Source organism: Lutzomyia longipalpis, chromosome 3 (assembly GCF_024334085.1).
Source record: "Lutzomyia longipalpis isolate SR_M1_2022 chromosome 3, ASM2433408v1".
Classification (NCBI taxonomy): domain Eukaryota; kingdom Metazoa; phylum Arthropoda; class Insecta; order Diptera; family Psychodidae; genus Lutzomyia; species Lutzomyia longipalpis.
In genome coordinates this window covers 26,338,795-26,359,574 of record NC_074709.1, presented here as the reverse complement: position 1 = coordinate 26,359,574, position 20,780 = coordinate 26,338,795, and the positions used below count along the sequence as shown (strand labels likewise).

General features: G+C 35.4%; 1 protein-coding gene across 1 annotated transcript in view; it reads left to right on the top strand.

Annotated features, from left to right (window-relative positions):
- Positions 1 to 2,037: 2,037 nt before the first annotated feature.
- Positions 2,038 to 20,780, top strand: part of LOC129793494 (uncharacterized) — a 94,833-nt gene continuing 76,090 nt past the window's right edge. The window contains exon 1 of the mRNA XM_055833587.1: positions 2,038 to 2,284. The gene's annotated coding sequence lies outside the window, so the exon portion shown is untranslated. The remainder of the gene's footprint in view (positions 2,285 to 20,780) is intronic.

Genomic DNA, 20,780 nt, shown 5'->3' with positions numbered 1-20,780 from the left:
GTGCCACACAAATTGATTGAATTTCCACCGCAAATTGACATTTTGACTTTTTGGCCGTTAAAAATATCTTTCCCCTTCCTCAATTTTTACCTGCTTATGGGTTGCTTACTCAATTACAGCTGAGAGATTACTTTTCCCTCTCATCCTTCTCCTGAATTTGAAGATTGTCTCAAGATTAATGCATTATTATTCATTGTTTTGAGATTAAAATTATGTTTAAATCATTTTCTAGCAGTTTTTAATAATTACTTTATCCGATATAATTTAATATCAAGGACACACTCCGGAGCCCCCGGAAGTCGTCAAGAAAAAAAAGTAATTAAGGAAAAGGAATTCTCCCAACCCTGACCTCCAATCCAACGTTGTTATGTATATGTAAATTTCCTTTCCATTTTCGCAGCTTTCTCCGTACAAGAAGTTCCCACAGCTCGCGTGCGTCATTTAATAAATTTCCGGAAATACTTCATTACCCACCATCGCAGATCACGACATTTTGTGGGGAATTTGCTCGATATCTTGCATGTTAAGCATAACTTGTTGCCACTCCGCTCGTCCTTTTTGTCTTTTATTGTTCTGTTTATCGGGAATTTCTGCCACTATATACCATCTCTTACCATTTCCTTGTGATATCATGGCTTTGTTTACCGCATATCCCGCGATAAAAAATAAATGAGCTTCTTTTGCCTCAACGAAGGACGTGCACCAGGCGCCTCCACCGTATGGGGGAGGCCTGTGCGCGCGGGGAGAAGTGCGAAGGCGTCCATTGCTCTCAGCTGGCATTTTTTTGTGTGTGCCTTCTCACACGTCACGCCGTACGAGCAGCCTCTCAATTTCAGGGCTGCCGATCATTTAAAGTCTCGGTGCTCTCGTTGTTTGGGGGGCTGAGACTCTTTTTCGCATTGGGGGTCCACCTTGCTATTTCTCTCTCTCTCTGGGGGAATGCCTCTCAACGTGTGCTTCCTCGCAAAACCAACACGGCGGCGCACAATGTGGAGTAGAGGAATGTGCTGGATGATTTTCCAAAGGCTGTAATCATATTTTTTGGATTTTTTCATGTTTTTTTTTTTAATTTTTGTTGTAAGAATTGTTTTTTTTAATGAAATTTTACGTTGGAATCCTGCAAATTCTAGCAGTTTTTTTTTCTTGAAGAATTTTCATTCAAAAGCTTACAGTGTGACGTATTAGGACGTCTAAACTGACAGATCTTGAATTGTGATTTTGTAAGAAAACAAGCACTAGAAAAACTGCTAGAATTGGATAATCTGTGACGTTTCTCTTCTTAAGAATTTTATGGAAAATGCTGTCATTGAACGTTAAACTTATGAAATTTTTAAATTGAAAGGACCATTTATTTTTGCATAAGTCTATATGCCTGATGAAGTAGAAAATTTTAACACGCGATACGTCAGAGCCTTCATCAGGTTCTTGAATCAGACATTGAACTTTTTCTTTATATTAATTTATTGTATTTATTTTTATTTGTTTGTTCTGAACCTTCAGAACATCTTCAAAAGCAATTTAAAGCTCTAGAACGTTAGAAAATAATTCTAACCGTTTAAAAATTCTCCAGTGCAGTCCTCTAAATTAGCCACGGTTATGAAGAGTAAAAGCCAAAAGCACTGAACAAGTGAGAGCAAGTAGAGAGAGCTTTTGAAAGCGAATTGTGAGTTGGTGGATAGGAGCTACCATCATCGTCGTTTGTATATAGCATGGAATTTGTGAAGCCCCTTGTACCGTGGCGGGAGAGCCGTCCAAAGAGAGCGACGTCGCGCGGCATCGTGCGGGGAGCTTCTCTCACCGCACTATGTACATGTTGAATATTTGACAAGAGTCGGTGGTATCGCAGTGCAAAATGGGACTTTGGCGCGAACGGATGTTGTGCTTGTCGTCTGCACAGAGTTAGCATCCACAAAAGTGCTCTTGGTGGATATCATTTTCCCAGCCACACACACGGGAGAGTGAGAGCGAGAGTGTGGTGTGTGAGAGGAAAATGCCAATGGGTGAGAGTGAGAGAGTGATATGTTAAGGATACGACGACTACAGCTCAAAAAAAAAAAAGATAAATTGAGAGTATAAAATTTTACAAGAATGTCTGCGTGTTATGTGTCTCAGTGGTTGTAGTTTTTTTTGTTATTGAGAGTTAATATATGTAATTTAAATATAGTGTGAGGAAAAATCAACAATTTTTTCCCCAAAGAACACACAGTAAGGAGCTGAGATAGTTCTCAACACAGGAGTTCCCACGCACCTGGATAAAAAAAATCGAGGAGAGGAGATACAGTGTGTAAGGAGAGCTTTTTTTCGTTGGAGGGATTTTCATTTTCATGAGGGAGATTTTCCACAAAATTCCCACATTTTGGGAGCATTTTCATTGTATTTGCGAAAGGAAAATTACTCTCGGGGAGCTTTTTAAAGCTTAAACTCTGCTGGAAAATTATTTTGTAAAATATGAAGGAGCAAAGGATCGAAAAGATCCATCGAAGAAAGTTTTTCATTTTTGCCAAAATGATTGCAACGACGAGTAGGTAGCACAGCATAAGAATGAGATTAATTGCTGCGAAATGTGAGAAAAGTTTTCCCTTGTGCTTTCCCTCCGCCACCCCCACACACCGTGTACACGCGAACAACCCTCGGAAAATGCAAATTTCATCCACCATGCAACTCTTCGCATTTCTAATTCTTTCACCCCATTATCCCTCGCAAGCTCCGCACAGGAACTTCTTCCCACCTCTCGATTCTGCAAAAAGCTCCAAAGTAGAAGGAAGAAAATAAGAGAAGAAAAAAAGCACAGAGATAATTGGAAAACTGAAGGAATCACAGTGAAAAGTCCCGCTAAAATGCGTGGGTGGTTTCCACAGGATACTTCGCCGTATAAATTTTAGCACACCCACCCCCGCATTCGTCTTCCTCTCATTATCATTTGTACCTGATTTTCGCTCCATCACACACATGTGGAATCAATTGAAAATACAAGAATTGGGGTGGCTATGAGCTCCTTCCACCACCCACACTCACTCTCCTCCTGCCTCACCCCCCGTCTCACGTTCCTGCCTGAGCGAATCCTCCTGGTATTTTCGTATATCCGGTGATCCTCTCGCTCACACAAATTTCCCACGCTCTCTATGTATTCCTCAGTTAGGATATTCAGGGGGGTGTAGGACACGTTGTGCGTTAGAGTGAGACAAACTGCTTGGTTCTTGTCCTGTCTTTATGTGCGTTTTCTCCCCAATGGTTTTGTTTGTATCCCATGTAGGTAGGAACAGGGATCGCTCATTGCTAGCATACTCATCCACCTCTTTTTCTCTCAATTATTTTTTTTTTGTTGGTCTTATGAAAAATCCAAGAAAAATGAATGATTTATTGTATAACCAGGCGTCTCCACTGCAGTCTTTGAACCACATTAATTAAGCTAAAAATGAAATTTTTAATTCGATACCTGGCGTCTCCATCTTGATCCAATCAATAATTTTAATGGATTAATCCTAAGCAGAAAATGCCTCAGTATTTTCTAGATTAACAGAAATCTATTATTTTTACAAATTTTGAATGAGAAAAAGTTTAAAAGCTCTGGATCTCTTCCATTTGAGATTTAAGATGTAAATTATATAGTTCAAATTATTTTAGAGCTTTTAGAATAACAATTCCAGTGAAACATTTAGTTCAATTAAATCTTTTTGCTTTGTTTAAAGTTTGAGGAACTTAATTTCCTTAAAAATTGTTTTTTAATTTAAACTTTTAAAATAAATTTATTAAACAATTTAAATTCTAAAATTCTTAAGACTTTAGGGTTTAAGTATCTCCCCTGTTTCCTTATCAGAAAGAGTATTTGACACAAGTTTAGACTAAACTTTAAAGGACTGAAGATGCTAATGCTTAGAATCTAAGTATTCGCCTTTTGAAAATCTTTAACATTAAAATTCTCTTTCTTTCGAAGAAAATTTTCCAATTTCAATGGATTCTTTTACTTGATTTTCTCCCACAAATATCTATACCTAAAGAGAATTTAAATTTTTTAGTTTTAACAGATAAAAGAGTATACTTTTAGACACCGACCGTATAAATTGTGCCTTGAGAGCAATGAAGGAGCTACAATGAGTAAGCCAAAATGCTGGTGTGGGCTTGATGAACATGAGAGGCTTGCGCCAAAAATGAAAAAGAGGAAATATGGGGTACTGGTGTGTATGTTATTTTCCATATATAGAAAACATATTCCCGTATTTCTCTCCTGTTTATGTTGAGAGAATATTCTCCCCGAGAGAACAAGAAACATCCGCTCGAGCCCAGAGCTTCGGGGCAGGGGGTGAGGTTTCTTTTTTGTCTGGGGCATGAGATTCCTCCAACAATGCTAATGACCACAAATGTTACTCTTTTGATCGTCTTGTTTGACTTTTTTTTTTTCACCATCAAATCCATCCTAAAATGCCTTTTGAAAATTCGATCGACAAAAGAGCTTTTCGTGAGAGAGAGAGAGGGAAAATGTATTTGGGTGTATGATTTTTTAAGCATAATTTTTGGGAGCTTTTAGAGTGCTACAAAATTTATTATACATGGTAGAGGAAAATTTAGGGGTATTGTTGAGAGTTTCGAGAGGATGTTGTGATAAAGCGGTACACATATGGGGGATGCGCTAATTTAGTCTCTTGCTTTAAAATAAATTTCCTCTTTTTTTGCTGCAAAAATTATCCGTGAAAATTGCTTCAGAGCCGGGAAAATTTGTGTGGAAATTCAATACAAAATCCAAATATCGATTTTCTTCATCAACGTTTCATCTTTCAGCCAGAATTTTCCTTCTCATATACACATTTTTGTTTACAAGCCAAAAGGGAAAGAATATTGTCTTTACGAGTTATTTTTATTTGTTACTTCAAGGCACAGAAGCTTTTCCCACGCAGACAGATGTACCACGTAGTACAGCCCGTAAATGATAAAAGGGAATGGATGGGAGAGATGCGGAAGAGTCAGGAGAAAAGTTTTGGCTGTTTTTGGGGATTTAAATATGTGTACGGTGACATACACACCCGGATTATGCAGAGGGAATTAATTTTGGGAATCCCATCAGTTTAATTTATTGCATGTAATTTAAATGCAAACTCCTGAGAAATTGTGCCACATGACACGGAAGAGCTCGCGCGAATTCGCATTATATGTGGAGCTTTCACCCATTTTGGCGAGGAGCGGGGAGGGAAAAGTCAATGAAAATGTAGGTGGTTCATGTAAGTTCTTAAAGTCATTGTAATTCTGCCTTTTTCCCCCGTCAAATTTAATACTAATACATAAATCATTCATTCGGCCCAACATCAAAAGAGAAAAAAAGAAAACTTCATTGCTTCTTCCTTCACAGAGATACATCGACGTTAAATTTGAAATCTCATCACAATTTTGTCGATTTGTTATGACAAGCCGCAATAATTTTGCAATATTTGACTCTTGATTTCCTTTTGAATTTTTGAGTTCTTGGCCTCCGCATATTCTTTGGTGCTCCCAAGAGGAGAATTTTCATTGAAAAATCTCCTTTACATTGTTGTGGGAGGAAAATCTTCATGTGGGAATGACTAAAAAAAACTTTCACAAAATAACTCAATGCGGGTCAGAAGCTTTCCAAAATTAACATACATATCATAATTATATATGTAGAGGTAGCATTATATATAATTTGCGATTGCGTATTTTGTACATTTAGCCGAGAACAAATATTAATGCGGATAGTGCTAAATTTCTCATTGTCTCGTACAGATTTTCAGCAACCCCGAAATGGTCAATAAATTGATTTCTCTTCACCACGCGCATGAGAAAGTTTCATTCGCAAAATAACCTTCTCTCAATTATTAGTTTACGCCAATAGAGTTGGTGTTGTAAGATAAGAACGGTGTTTGACATGAAGAAAAATCTCTCGAGCACTTTCACGATACAGTATGTAGCCCTCCGAATCATGATAAATGACCAACATCTCTATTTGATCGCCATGTGAAAAGTACACAGAAATACAATTTTCTGCAACAAAATTTATTGCTTACCCATTTTTCACGGGAAAAAGGGATAATTTTGCTGGTTAAAATGCATTTCCTTTAGATTAAAAGTGAATTTGATGGATTACCGGAAAGATTTAAATAGATTTTCCCGCCATTTTGTTTGTTTTATATGAATTTTGTAGGAGAGAGTGGAACTAACAGACTATGTTAACCCTTGGAGGATTTTGCTGACTAAAATGGTCACTTCGACATTTTTCGATCGAAGTTTTATTACTTCAAGATCATCGAAAGAAAACTTGGAAAACTATTTTCTTTTGAGAGAAAATGAAGGTCAAATTTTTGAGGTTAGAAACCTCGATCCTCCAAGAGTTAGCAATGGCGTATTCTAGCAGTTTCTTTCCAAAATGTTTTATATTAAAGAATTACTTATTTAATGTTTAAATTTATTAAGATTCAAAAAACAATTCCAGCATAATAAATTGTACAGGGATAAAACTGCTAGAATTTTTTTCAATTACTGCGTTAGAGCTTTTCAAAAGGATAATAAAGGCAAAATAAATGCATTTTTAACATTCTTATTAGTTGGAAATTAAACGAGCTTAATCAATCCCCCTTTCCACTGCCTTTAAAATTTTAAATCTTTTTATTTTTCTTGCAAATTTTGCATTCTTCTAATCAAAAGTAAGGATACTTTGATGCGAGATTAATTCTTTGTACCGTAAAATTCTGACAGATTTTTGTGTGTGTGGAATTTAGCAAGGAATGCGCACGCAGAGGAGCTTTTTTTTTGAATATTCAAAGAGAGTTCCTTGAATTACCTCAATCTACAACACACGGTGAGGAATTTTTATCTACCAGATAAAAATCTCCATGTCACATGAAAATTCCTTCTCAAGTGCCAAAAGATAGTACATCGTGTGCTTTTTATATGAAGTTACATTGACGTGCTATGTATACGTTTATATATGTATATAACATACATATCTGCAGTGGCACCTCGCAGTATAATTTTTTTTAATATTCAATATTCTTTTGGGGACTACTGGACGCTTTAAAACGTTGAAAGCAAATAAATTCTAGCAGTTTATTCTTGTAGAATTTTACATTAAGAACTCCAACCTGATAAGTCTTAAAGGATCAAGTTCTTCTTTGTAGTGAATTTTAAAACTGCTCGAATTTAACAAATACAAGCAAAGTTGTGTTAAAAACTGCTAGAATAAGCATTACCACATCAAAGTAATTACTCCAATCTGCTATAAATTTTACAAAAAGCAGAAATTCTGCTTTCAAAATCAACTACATTTTATTCTACAATAAAACAAAACAAGTCCTTAAAAATTCTTTTCAAATCTCTTTAGTATGCTATTGTGCGGAGCCTCACTGTATTTTCAAATTTCTCCCTCCAGCGAAGATATATGAATTTTTTCGCCATAGTGGTGTTCATATTCTTATTTCATGCGAGGAAGTCCTCGCAATTCGTGTTGGAGAATATGAGAGATTTTACTGCGTGAAATTAATATTTCAATTGGCCATAAAGGAATTTCTTTTTCACATACTTCCCATCCATCCCTTTTGTGCCATGCCGCATACACACCACTCCCACCCCCTGGGGGGCCACGTAATTGGTGTTCACATCCGTTAATATTGCAAATCATCGTGAGAGGGAAATGATTTTTTCCTTCACTTGGAAATTCTTCTCAATTTTCTCTAATTTTATCGGCAATTTCTCGCTTCCACTCACCCCCATGTACTTGAATTCTGGGGCCTTGTATGCCATTGAGGAAGTTTTTTTTACCCCTCATGTTTTACAGTGTTTTTGGAGTGAAAAAAAAAAGAAAAAGAAAATTCTCTGAACGGACGGTTTTGATTACAGGGCATTGGCACAGAGAAGAGAAAGAATTGAAAAATCAATCCTCAAAATAGGATATTTATTCAATTTTCTTCCTAGTTATTGCCTCATTTTGCATATTTCTCACATAACATCATTCCATCTTCTTGCCACATATTCCATTTTGCAACAGTTTAGCTTGTCTTCGGGGCTCTCTCTCTTTGCAAACACCTGTGACGGTTGAAAGTTACTTTGTATATACATATCGAAAAGTAAGAAGAAAAGTTAGAGACAACAACTTGTTTTAAATGATACCAAATATATATATTAAGAAAAGTTTCTCAAAAGTTTTTAGTCCTCTCGATGAAATTGATATGAAGAAGATTGTCCTGAAAGTTTTAACGATTTACGGGTGGTCTTAGAGATTTTTTAAAGGTTCTTTGTGGTTCTTAAGGATCTTTGATAGGTGGTAGAGCCGGTAGAGCTGTGGAGCCTTGATTTCCAGCTTAGAATTTCAATTTAGAGGTTCCTCTTTTGAAGAATTCGGACAAGAAAATTTAATTTTAATCGACTTTCATATTTTTATTAAATTTAAAAAGTTAATTTTTGAATATTCTACTAACTATAAAAAATCTTCTTTCAATCTGAAATAAATTGCACGACCTAAGCTTCATTTTCATTTTGCGCCTAAAAGTATGCTCTGCTCGTGTTTTCGCGAAGACGTGTAATGACCATTATTCCTCATAAAAATTTAAGAAATGCAAGGAAAAGGAGGTCGAATGAGGAGATTCTTGAACTCCCAAAGGTCGCATTTTCCCCACTACTTGCTGCACCGGATGCTGCAATTGGGTTCCTTTAGCATCCACTCTGTGAGGGATTACAAGGATCGATTTTCCATGCAGTACAGCAGGAAAAATTGTGGTGGGTGTGTGAGGGAAAAAAAGCTCCGTCAAGAGATAATCCTGCTTTGTGCAGAAATATTCTTCGTAAGCATATTTTGCATATATATACGTACATGCAAATGTCTGTTGGGACAAAACTTTACACCCACCCACATCCCGAGAAAACCCACAAGAGGCACAATTTAGAGTAGATTATTCTCCGCCGAAACTTGTGTTAACTTTCACCATCAAAATTATATCTCTCACATGGAGTTTAATAATCTTTGCCAATGTTATTTGTGTGGTTTGTAATTTTGAAACTAGAAAATGTAATATACGTTGCATAAAGCACAACGAACCACTATGTAGAGAAAGGAGGGGAGGGAGGAATTCTCAAGTTTTGTGCAAATATTGCAATTCTGTGCGTGACAAAATTGCAACAGGGAGCACTTCTCTAAGGAAAATATGTGGGGAATTCGTCTACAAAATAATTAGAGAAAAGTGGCTAAATTATGTTCTTACACTGAAAAAAAATTTGTAAAATTTTCTTCTTAATTTTTCTTTCTAGAATTATTTTTTTTAACAGAAAATTTGTATTCTAAGAATCTTTGCATTATTCATTCACAAAAAGTCTCACATTGAAATGTAAACAAATAAGAAGAAGAATTAAGTCTTCTCTGATTGGTAGATCAATTCGTAGTTAAGAGAGGGGTGGAGCTTCTGTGCTAAGTTGTTTTGAATAGATTAAATGATTGAGAAAAATTTAATATAAAATTGCTCTTTTCCATTTGCTCAAACAAGAACCTATTTAACGGCCCATTGCCTATTAATTTGTCTTTTTTTTATCAAATTTGAAAACCAAAATTAAAATGCAATGAAAAACATGCTAAAAAAATAATATTCTCTTGTGTTTTATATACAAAACCATGGAGCAATAATAAAGACATCCGGAAGCGCATAAATAAACATTTTGGGGAGTTCATTAAAATTCATATTCATCTCCGAATGGGCGTTTTGTTTGCAAATGTTTGATAAATGCAACATAAACAGAAGCTTTGCCAACAAATTTTTTTTTAGATAAAAATTCATCCACAAAATTCAGCTTTTACAATTTTCTGAATAAATTATAAAGCTTCCTGCTGCTCTCTTCTGTTATGTGGAGAAAGTTCTTTCAAATCTAACTTTAATTTTCTTTCTCTCCCTCCTCTTGGGGTCCATTTGGTGGAAATAAAATACTAAACATAAAAAAAGCTGACTGAGAGGATGTGGCTGTACTCATCCTTCCCGCATGCTGGCAAATGCGGGCAGTATGGTTAACAATCTGACTAATTAATCTCACATCAGCATTCTCCACGTGAAAGTGCCACATTCCGGAGAAATGCATTTGAAGTATCAATTTCAGATATTTCCAGCACAATCCACTGTCACGTCCACCTCTCGGGAATAATTAATTAATTCTGAGAGTTCTCTCATTTGGCGTAATTTATGATTAATGTTTGAAGGAATAACCTTTCGATAAACATTTCATCGGGTTGATTTATTGAGAATTAAAGTCTAGTTCTCAATATTACACCAAGCAACGATTAAAGTTGCTTTACTATTGTCTAGATTTTATAGAATAAATTTTGAGCGTTTTGACAAAGCTCTTAGAATTCATTAAATTTAAAATTGAGTGTAACGGTCAAAGTTTAATTCTCTAACATCTTGTTCCTTATTCAATAAATTGACTTTAAAAGTTCTTTAATTTTTCATTTAAAATTCAATTTTAAAAAGCTATAAAAATTTTCAATCTAAATCCCAATAAATCCCTCAATAAATCCCTCAATTAATCCCCCCCAATCCGCTAAGAAAAAAACCCAAAAATTCTTCATTTAATTTGATAAATCAAATAGTCTGCTTTTTAGCACCGCGACGACCTCAATAAAGCGCGTAATTTTGCATGAGGAAACGTCTCATAAAAGAACAAAGAGCTTTGTTTATTCCATGGCAGAGTTCAGGCCCAGGCATACACACAAAAAATCCTCTCGATTGCGAGCAATTTGGCTGTGAATGGTCGAATGAAAAAAGATTATGAGATTTTGAGGGAGATTTTTATGATTAATAACATTTTATTTTATCGAATTTTGGTAGTTTGAGGAATTTTTGGGGGGACAGCTTTAAGGTGGGGGGTGGAATGGGGAGGGAGCTTTTAATTAATTTCTCTCCAAAATTATTTGGCAAACTCCTTGGTAAGAGCCCTACATCCTGCACACACAGAAGAGGATTCAGGCTGGTGTACTCTGCATATATAGAGAGAGGTGCCGCTTTGTGGTCGCCACCCTGTGGAGAGGAGAGAGAGGGTGACCTCAGCAATATAACGCATTCACACTGCAGTGAACTATATTTAACCCATATGGGTCGGAATTCAGCAGTGTGACGTCACACGGCGAGACAACGTCGCTCCATTCCATTTGGGAGTCACTTTTGCACCGATATGTCGGCAAGTGGGAGTGTTTGGGGGGTAACATTTGGAGGAAATTGCGCCATTGTGGTGGGAAAAAGGAGGAGATGAAAGGCGCGGAAAAGCCATTCTTCGGGGCTTTGCACCTCGCGGCAGCAAATCTCTCTTCTCAATCTCAAAGTTTGTATGCCATGCCATTTCCTCTTGTTCTCCCTCCAACTCATTCAATTGTGGCAATTTTCGTCCCCCCACCCTCCCTCGTGAAATCGATGGCATCCATCAACACCCCAACCCATTGATTTATCGACAAGACCATTTTCTCCTTTTCACAACCAATATAATTGTTTATTAGTTGGTGTTCCACTTCGTGGCCAACACCAAGTATTGTAATCGTCGGAAAAACCGGCCACCTCAGATCGGGTTCAAACTTGGTATGAGCACGTTTTAGACATCCCACATTACGAAAATGGTGGTGGAAAATTTTTGATCCGGCCGGCCTGCCGGCCGGCCTGCCGGCCTGCCGGCCGGTCGCCTAAACTTTGCCTTATAACTTTCGAACGGTAAGAGATAGAGACTTCCGGTTTGAAGTTTTCTATAGAAATATGGGTGTAAAATTTCATTTTTTCGCATTTTCAAAATCCAAGATGGCCGCCGTCCGCCATTTTGAAATACTATCAATCACTTCCCTTATAGCTAGAGGTCTGAAATTTTAGTATGTTGTAGAGCTCAGAGAGACGTTTTCATCAACAATTCATACTTGACAATCGGTCAAGCGGTTTAGCAAATATGGCGGCCTTAAGCAAAAAGTGTTTTTTCGATACAACTCGAGAACGGCTTGACCGATTTTGATCATCTTGGTATCAAATGAAAGGTTTCAAGAAGCCCTACAACTGTATAGAACATTCCAAGTTCCAAAAACATCCGCAAGAGGCGCTAAAATCAAAAACAAAAATTGCCTAACTTTAAGAGGCAATATCTCCCAACATCTGTTATAGATTTCCTTTAAATTTTGATATGTTGTAGCCTGACTCAATATCTGTCACCAGTCCGAAAATGAAGAAAATCTATGTCGCCGTTTAGAAGATATGGCCATTTGAATAATTCTTGCATTTGAAAAGTTCTAAGAACCATATCTCTTGAACCGCTTGTCCGATTTGACTCAACTTTGTATCAAATTAAAGGTTTTGCAATTATCTACAACTTTCTAGAACATCAGAAACCTCTAGAACCATTCCTTCAGGACGAAAAATGCGAAAAACTGTTTTGGTGAAACAAAAATCCGCCATTTTGTGTTCTGGAGGTGACCTTGAAAATTATTGAGATATATGTCAAATTATAGCTTATTTCAAGACCTTTCCAAAACTAGTCATGAAATTTCTGTAGGTGTTATAGAACAAGAGATATGACAATTTTTATGCATCAAATTGCTGAATTTCACTAAAAAATCAACTTTGCCTACTAATATTGTTCACAAATAGTATTACAACGCATAAACAAACTTCTACACGTTGTGGGACACCAACTCTTATAACTGGACGCGTTATGATTGACTTTTCACATCGTAAAATTTGTTTATGCAACTCTCTGCTATAGTCTATTGGGTACTCATCTGAACTATGGTTTGTTTTTATTTAAAGATTATTGAATTCCACTCTCAATTAACCATCCGCACCTTTTTATTCGCTCTTTCGGGATGCAATGAGAGCCAATGAGGCGGCTAAACTTTCGTTTTATTGAAATGTTTTATTTTATTTCAATCACGGGGCCAAATGAATCAGTACGATTTTTGTGCAAAATTCTCAATTAATTTCACTTATTTGCATTTTTTATATTTATCCGATTAAAGCTTTTAACGATTTTGCTATTTTATTAATTTTTAAAATGAATAAACCAAACTTTTGTCAAAATTAAGCAATTTTGTTTTCACCAGGGAAATTCACTGGCTGAAAAAGATGAAAAAGCGGTTGAAAATTATTTTATTCTTTATGATTCAACGGTGAAAAAATATTTAAAAATGCGATTTAGTGGGTCTAGTACGTCTAAAGAAATCTATCGGATGATTTTATCCTAAATTCCAATTTGAATTTTATTCACAAAAAAGGAATTTGAATTTTCAGTTTTGGATAAAAACACTGAAAGAACGAGCTTGAAAGCCCATTTATATTCTAAAAAATGGTTTCAATAATAGATTTTAAGGTTTATCTTAATGATTTTGCGATTAATGAACGTTTATGCAGCGATTTAACACTTAAAATTGACAATCAACATTTTTGCCCCGTTCGTAAATTTTTTTTTTTTATTATTCTTTATTCTCAATCCACATTTGATCTTTACACTATTCTATACATTTATCATCTACAAATTCAATTTGTGATTATGATGTACGATGGGCATAGATACATAGAATTAAATACATAGAATTAACAGAAATTTAAAAGAAAATCGAGTAAATATGTCAAAAAATCATTTCATTTACAATTAGAACGATTTAATTTACAATATTATGTACTTTTGATTAAAAAAAAATATCTGTTTTACTCACAGACAGAAATAGATGTGACTGAAATGATCCAAATTACCCCTGAACTGGGGTCAATAAAATCACGATTAAATTTACTACTTTTCTACTAAATCAGAAAAATTTTCAAGCCGCCGCTAAAGCAATTTTCGACTCCTAAAAGTCATTTGAAAGCATAACATTCTAACAATTTTCACCACCAATTTTCATCTCACTATTTTTCTTTTATGCACAATTTGGTGGAAATTTATTAAGGAGAATTATCTCGCGTGATTATTGACCGTGATAAAATGGTGTGGTGAACATACTTTTCAGCGTATTCAGTTAGTTTTTATCTTACTTGACTTTCCAACACACCCCCACTCGGCGCCTCCACTGGCGACCATCAACAAGTGTCTTGTTTAAATTAAAATCTCCCTCGCATCTGAAGAAAAGTCCCTCCTGCACTGTGGAGGAGGAACTTTTGCATCACATGGCAACTGCCAAATGCAATCCAACTGTAAAGAATATTATAAACTTTGTTGCAGAAAACTTTTTGCCTCCTCCCACTTATTTTAAAGAGCAAAAAACATTTGTAGAAAGTTGTTTTGATGCGGGGGATGTGCCTTGGCAAGTACACGATGATATCAATTCTTTGCAACAATCTTCAGGTTGCATTTGACGGATGGGGAAAGAGGATGGATTGTTGAGAGAGCAAATGAGGCATAATGTTGTCGATAATCCTCAATAGAAAAAAAATGAAACCTCTTGCAAAAAAATCATCTTTTTGCCGAACTTTCCCCGCGCGTTGAGAGTTTCAATAAAAATTGATACGATGCTCTTGATTTATTGTGAAGAGAGTCAAATTGCTCAGTGGTGGTGGGAGCTCGGAGTGTGTGTTGGAGGAATCCCAAAAGCTCCGACATATGTATGTGCGGGGGGTGTGAGGTAATATTTTATGACTTACGCAATATATCCATCACGCACCCTCCACCCTGCCACTATGTCTGTCTCAATGTAATGAGGCAGAGAGATGGGTTTTATGTGTCATTCATAGGGCAATATATGGGCATGAATATCGTAAATCGGATTCTATTTATCCTTTTCATTCACCCCCACAACGCGTTGTGGGCTTCTCAGCTCCACAGGAGCTCCACCGCCCCATATTGCTGATCACTGTGTGTTACGAGAAGGACTCTTTCACATGGAATCACGTCGTAAAATATTTACAACTGCTTATTGCTGGACAACAACGTTGAAAGGACTTTCCGTGTGTGCTCACAGGCCAATGCAATGACCCAATGCAATAAATTAATTCTCATAAATCGTTAAAATGGATATCTGTTTAGTAGTCTTTTTCTATGTGGAATTTGTGGAATGTGTTCACTATTGAGCAGGTTAACATTTGTTTAAAATGAGCAGGAACGGCTTTAGAAAGCTTTGGAATTTTTTTAAATTTTTCTAAGCGCGTTTCTTGAGCCTTTGCTACGTTGATTTTACTTCACTTCGTGTGATTTTATGCTGAAAATGAGTTGAATAATTTTGCTCCAAAAACGAATATTCGGAATGAATTTGAATGAATTTATATGAATATGATACACCCGTCAATTAAGTCATACGATGATGATACAAACGAGAAACATTTCATTTTAAATTTATTTAATTATTTTCCCACTTTTTCTAAGCTACAAATGCGTTAAAATTTTGTACAATAGACCAAGGAAGACGTTTTGATTGAGAAGTGTCTTTTGACAGAGTCTATTGATTAAAAATCCATTTGAGAATACTGAATGTTTTAATGTTTCTATACTGTTTCATGTCGAAATGAAAGAGTTGTACAAAACAATTATACAAGATTCTTAAAGACGTTGGTTGTATTTTTAACACAACATTAAAATCATTCAACTATGCTCTATTTTAAATCATATTTCTCACATACAAATCATTATTTTATTGGCGAAGGGAACATTGCACTCACTGTGAACTAGTTAATATTTAATTTGAAATACGGAAGAGAAATCAATACGCAACCATATGCAATACATTTTAGGATGAAACTTATGCTATTTGCACTCCACTCGGATGTTTCTGCCCCAAATAATAAGTATTGTTATTGCAATTCAATCTTCTATGTTTATTTCAGAGTCTCTTCAAATTGATATACAATTTCATATTTTTAGATTTATTTTCCGGAGAATTTTCGCAATGAACGCAAAGTTCTGTATCGATGTAGTTAAATGCATAAAGCATATGCTTCAATTGATTTTTCTCTAGCTCTTTCGTGCCCACGTGAAACATAGAAACCTTGAAACATGCGCTATTTTTATCGCAATGTTTATTCTCCAAAAGATTTCAGAAGAAATTTTTCAGAAAAAATGTCTTTTTTAGCCTCTTCTGCGTGAATTTAATTCATTTATAACTTTAAAAAACAATTAAATCCATAAATATTTGGGGAATTTAAATGTTTCACGTTTAGATCTACGTATGATCCAAAGATCGCGAAAGGGTTAAAATTCAAATGCAAACGTAAAGAATAATTCGTATATCTATACTTGAATTGCTTGTAGCTTAATTCGGAGCCTCAGTGTAATTTTATCAAGAAATTTTCTTTCAAAATATTTTCTTTTGGCTTTTCTTTGATCCCCGCTCTTCAAAAGAACCCAAACACTCCGTAAAGTTTATTTATTAAAGACTCCTATATTTATTATTTTAGTCTCCCCCCGAAAGCTGATTGATTTTGTCCAACTAAATACCCGAAATTTTCCCACAAAACACATTTAATTTTCTCCAAGAATGCACAAGAGATGAATTTTAATAAAACTTTTAACTATTCTCACAGAAGTTTTTCCCCGACAATGCGACTCTGTGGCGCGAATCAACGTGCTGAGGAAATTATGCTCATTGCCGCGTGTATATGCTATTTGGCTTTTAAGAGGATGCGAATGCAAAGCAAATGTTTGTCGAAACATCATAATAAACGTTTAATTTGTTTATTTTCATTTCATTTTATGGGGCAAAGTGAATTTACAGTCTGTTTATTTCTTCCACCCCAAACGCGAAAGATTGCGTGTCATGTTGCAGTTGCAAATCCGTCTGTTTTTTTTTAAACAGGGTGTACCAATTGAATTGTTTGGTGTAAAAAAAATTCAAAAGAAAGATTTTTTTATTTGTCTGATTGATTGAATTCTCACAGAGATCGTTTTTTTTGCAATTTATTGAGGTTTCTCAATTCTCAATTGAAATTCAAAAATTTACGAAATTTGATAAGAAGAGAAATGAGAAATTGGCACAAAAGGAGATGAGAACAATTCTCAAAGAAGATATTTTTTTGAATTTCCAATTTGCCAGAAAGGGAGGGAAAAGAGAAAATTCATGCAAATTCAATTGCATTCCAAAGCAACTTCTATTTCTCCAGAGAGAGAGAATGCATGTGGAATTTTGTTCAAAGTTTGCCCGATTCCTTGAATATGCATCTAATATTGAACTTTTGGGGGGTGGGTGGGTGGTTTAGCGCCAATATGTGGAGGATTTTCGGTGTTGGCTGGATTTTGGATGCTTTTGCGCTCTCCCTCAGCAACAGGTTGCATTCGTAATTCATATAGAGCTTCGTGTAGGCGAATGAAGGGAGTTTTTTTGTGGGTCAGCATCGAGGAAAAACTTCGCAATCGATGGGCGGATTTTTTGCCATGATCGCTTCTGCGAAAATGGAGCAAATTATTCCTTGAATGTCCTGCGGAGGAATAAATCATTGAATATTTACAGTGTGATCCCGCATTAAGCGGCAGAACGTTATCTGGGACATGTAAAGTAAAATATTTTTGTGATTTTAACGATTTTCTGCATGCAAACTCGCATAAAAATTCACCCTTCATCCCTTTCATGATGTACGTGGGAGCTTTTCGCAATCGCACGGCGGAAACATTCCGAGAGATATTCATTCTTCTTATCCTTCCACCCTCCTCCGTTTCATTGTCAACATCATTTCTTCCGGACAATGCAAAAAAAAAAGCTTCTCAAGCATTATGTCAACGAGACAACTTTGGTGAGAGAAAGAGTGGAAAGTGGGTGGGAGACGATGTGGTGCAAGAAACTGCCACTGATTCCGCAAGTTTTTATCTCAACAAACCAAGGAAATTTGTGAGACGACGGGGAAGGAGGGGGATGTGAATTGTGAACAGACGGATATCCTTGAAAGTTGGTGGTGCGAAAATGATTAAATGCAACCAATTTGAATGGTATGATGGGGAAATCAAACAGGATATTGAAATTCTTGTCATGGGATTTGCCATTAAATATTTCAAGAGGAATCCCTTTCTGAGTGAAGGATTCCCCAGCACTATCCTTTATTCCTTGTGTGTGTGAGGGAGAATAGCAAGGAATCCTTCATGACAAAGTGAATTGCAGTGCAATTTTTCTCACACCGTGAGTGGCAATCACTTTTCTTTCTTCTTTCATTGCTGATGCAAAGAATCTGTGTGAAAACACACAGAGAGATAGAAGAGATAAAAGCATGAAAAGCTGGAATAAAAAATGCTTAAATTTGGTTGTTATTTTTGCCTGAGAAAAGAAGTTAGATTTCTCAATAGATGGCGTTGGAAAAAGATACTTTAATTTGCTGTATAATAAAAAAAAAATTTTCAAACGTTGAATTTAAGTTAGAAGTTTTGTCTTAATGGTTTAACAATTGATTTTATCCCTTTAAAATTCTAACGTTTGACGTTTCTAGCCTCACAAGCTTGTAACTTTTGACGTTTCCCTATATCAAAATTCTAATGTACGATTTTTCAATTATTTAAAAAAACGAATTTAAATGTTTTATTCATGCCTTATTCATTTAAATTCGTATTTTATAAATTATTCTAAAATCGTACTTTAGAAATTTAAGAAGGAAATATCAATTGATTGAATTTTCTAAAGTTAATGCCATTTGTTAGAATTTTAGAAGTAAAACGTCAAACATTAGAATTTTAAACGAATAAAATCAGTTAAACGGTTATAAATAAGAGAAAAGTCAAACGTTAGTAATTGTTACTGTTTAATTTTTGAAAATTCAGAATTTCTAATTGAGAAAATTTAACATCAATATATTTGGAAGTTTGACTTTAATTTCCAAATCTGTCTTACAATTAACGTGTGCCCTCCCACACAAACAATTAACGTTAAAATTTCAACAAGTTTACGTTTATTTTAGCCTCAAATACATTCTTTATTTGAAATTTTTAATTTTATCCAAAAAAGAATATTTTCTACCAATAATTTTAATGGTTTAAACTTTTATCTAGCTTAATGGGCTTAATCTAAGTCTGAATTGACTGAAATTAACGGAAATACATAAATATAATTGAAGAAAAAATACTTTTTAAAGGAATTCCAATATCTAGGTACGTTAGAAATTACTCTTCTTGAGCTTCATGATGCGTCTGCCGCAATTTTATGATTCTCAATCATTTCTTTCTCATAATATATTATTTTCTTGCCTTTCTAAGCCCCCAAATTACATTCAGATTATTACAAATTAATTCAGTGAATAATAAAAAAAATCAGGAAACTTCAAAGTTCATATTTATTGCAAAAAAAACCGAAAGCACAAAGTTGAAAAGTTAATGTTGGTGAGTTTTCCGTACGGGTGGCTAGAAAATTATTTATCGTCTTGAGTCTATTTTTTTCTCCTTGCTTGTGTATCGTGGACATGGTGCAAAAATCCTCACAGCATCCACAGCATAGAGATGTCCTTTTTATGTTGAAAAGCACCATGACATTGGCTTGAATGCCTCTCTTGGGGAGCTTTTTTCTTCCTGTGCTCATGGAAAATCTCTCGAGTATTTTATTGCATCAATGGGCCAAGTGGTGGAGCTTCAATCCCCGATTGGGATAAGTTCTGAATGCGTTTTGTATGCTCAAATAGAGCTTCACAAGTGCCCCCAACATGTGTGTCTGTGTGTGGATTTCTCATCTTCCTGCTTCTACAGGAAGTGAGGGAGTTCCTTTAGCAGCAACAACACAAAAAAGCCGCTCCTGACTCTGCTATTGATTTGCAAAACGAGAACGAGGTATGAAGGAGGAAATTCCACGCAGAAAGGGGGTTGAGTGAATGGAGCCAAAAGGTGCCTGAATTGAAACTAATTGACAGCCAAGGACGACAAAGAATAAAATCCTTCTTTTGATGTTGAGGATGGTGGTGGAAAAAAAAGAAGCCGCAATTTTCTACACACGCTGCGGGGGATGCTTAAAAATTCACAGGACGCACAAAGTTTGCTCTTTCCCCAGCTTCGTGGTTTACTACGAAGGTTTCATTTGACAAAACTTTCCTGCAGAGTGAAAAAATAAAAACATATTTTCATTCCTCCGGAAGTTTTGCATGTCCCACGCAGACAAGCGTCAAGGCAGACCTTCTGCAAAATATGCCCTTCATGCCAAGTTAAAAAAAAACTATTATTTTTGGACACAAAATGTGGGCGTTGAAGCACGAATGATTCCAAATTTACGACAACTGTGTGGCGGATATATATTTTGCAGCTTTTTGCAGGAGCTTTTTGGTGTAAAATCAATTTCTCTTCTGTTGAAATATTAAAAGCCAAAAAGGTGCTAACTTTTCAATTAAACTCGTTCACATTTTCACCCATTAATCACCATCCCTGTCCATTAAACTTTTAGATGTACCTACATGGTTATTTGCAGGATATCCTTCAGGAAATTTAGGGTATTGAAATATTCCAAAAAAAAAAATTCTCTGGAAAAAGGAAAATTATTTATTGATTTTTCATTCAAAAAAGGCTTATTTTTCATTTGAAATTTATGCCAAAACGGCCTTAAAAATCTCCGCATGTCCTTGAATAATCTACAGAAGTCTCTTTTCTCTTCAGGGGGAAATCATCTGTATGAATATTAAACGGATATTCGGAATTAAAAACAAATATTCTGTTTATTTGTAGAATATTTGAAAATTATTCAATAAATAAAGAAAAAAAAATAAAGAAATGTTTGGAAATAATTGATAAACATTCACGCGAATCAAAAAAGTCAATAAGACATCGATAAAGGGTGAAATTCACCATTCAGACAGTCTTAAGAAATCTTAAGAATTCTTAAGATTTCTTAAGTTTTCTTAACTTTTCTTAAGAAATCTTAAGTTTTTCTTAAGTAATCTTAAGATTTCGTAAGACTG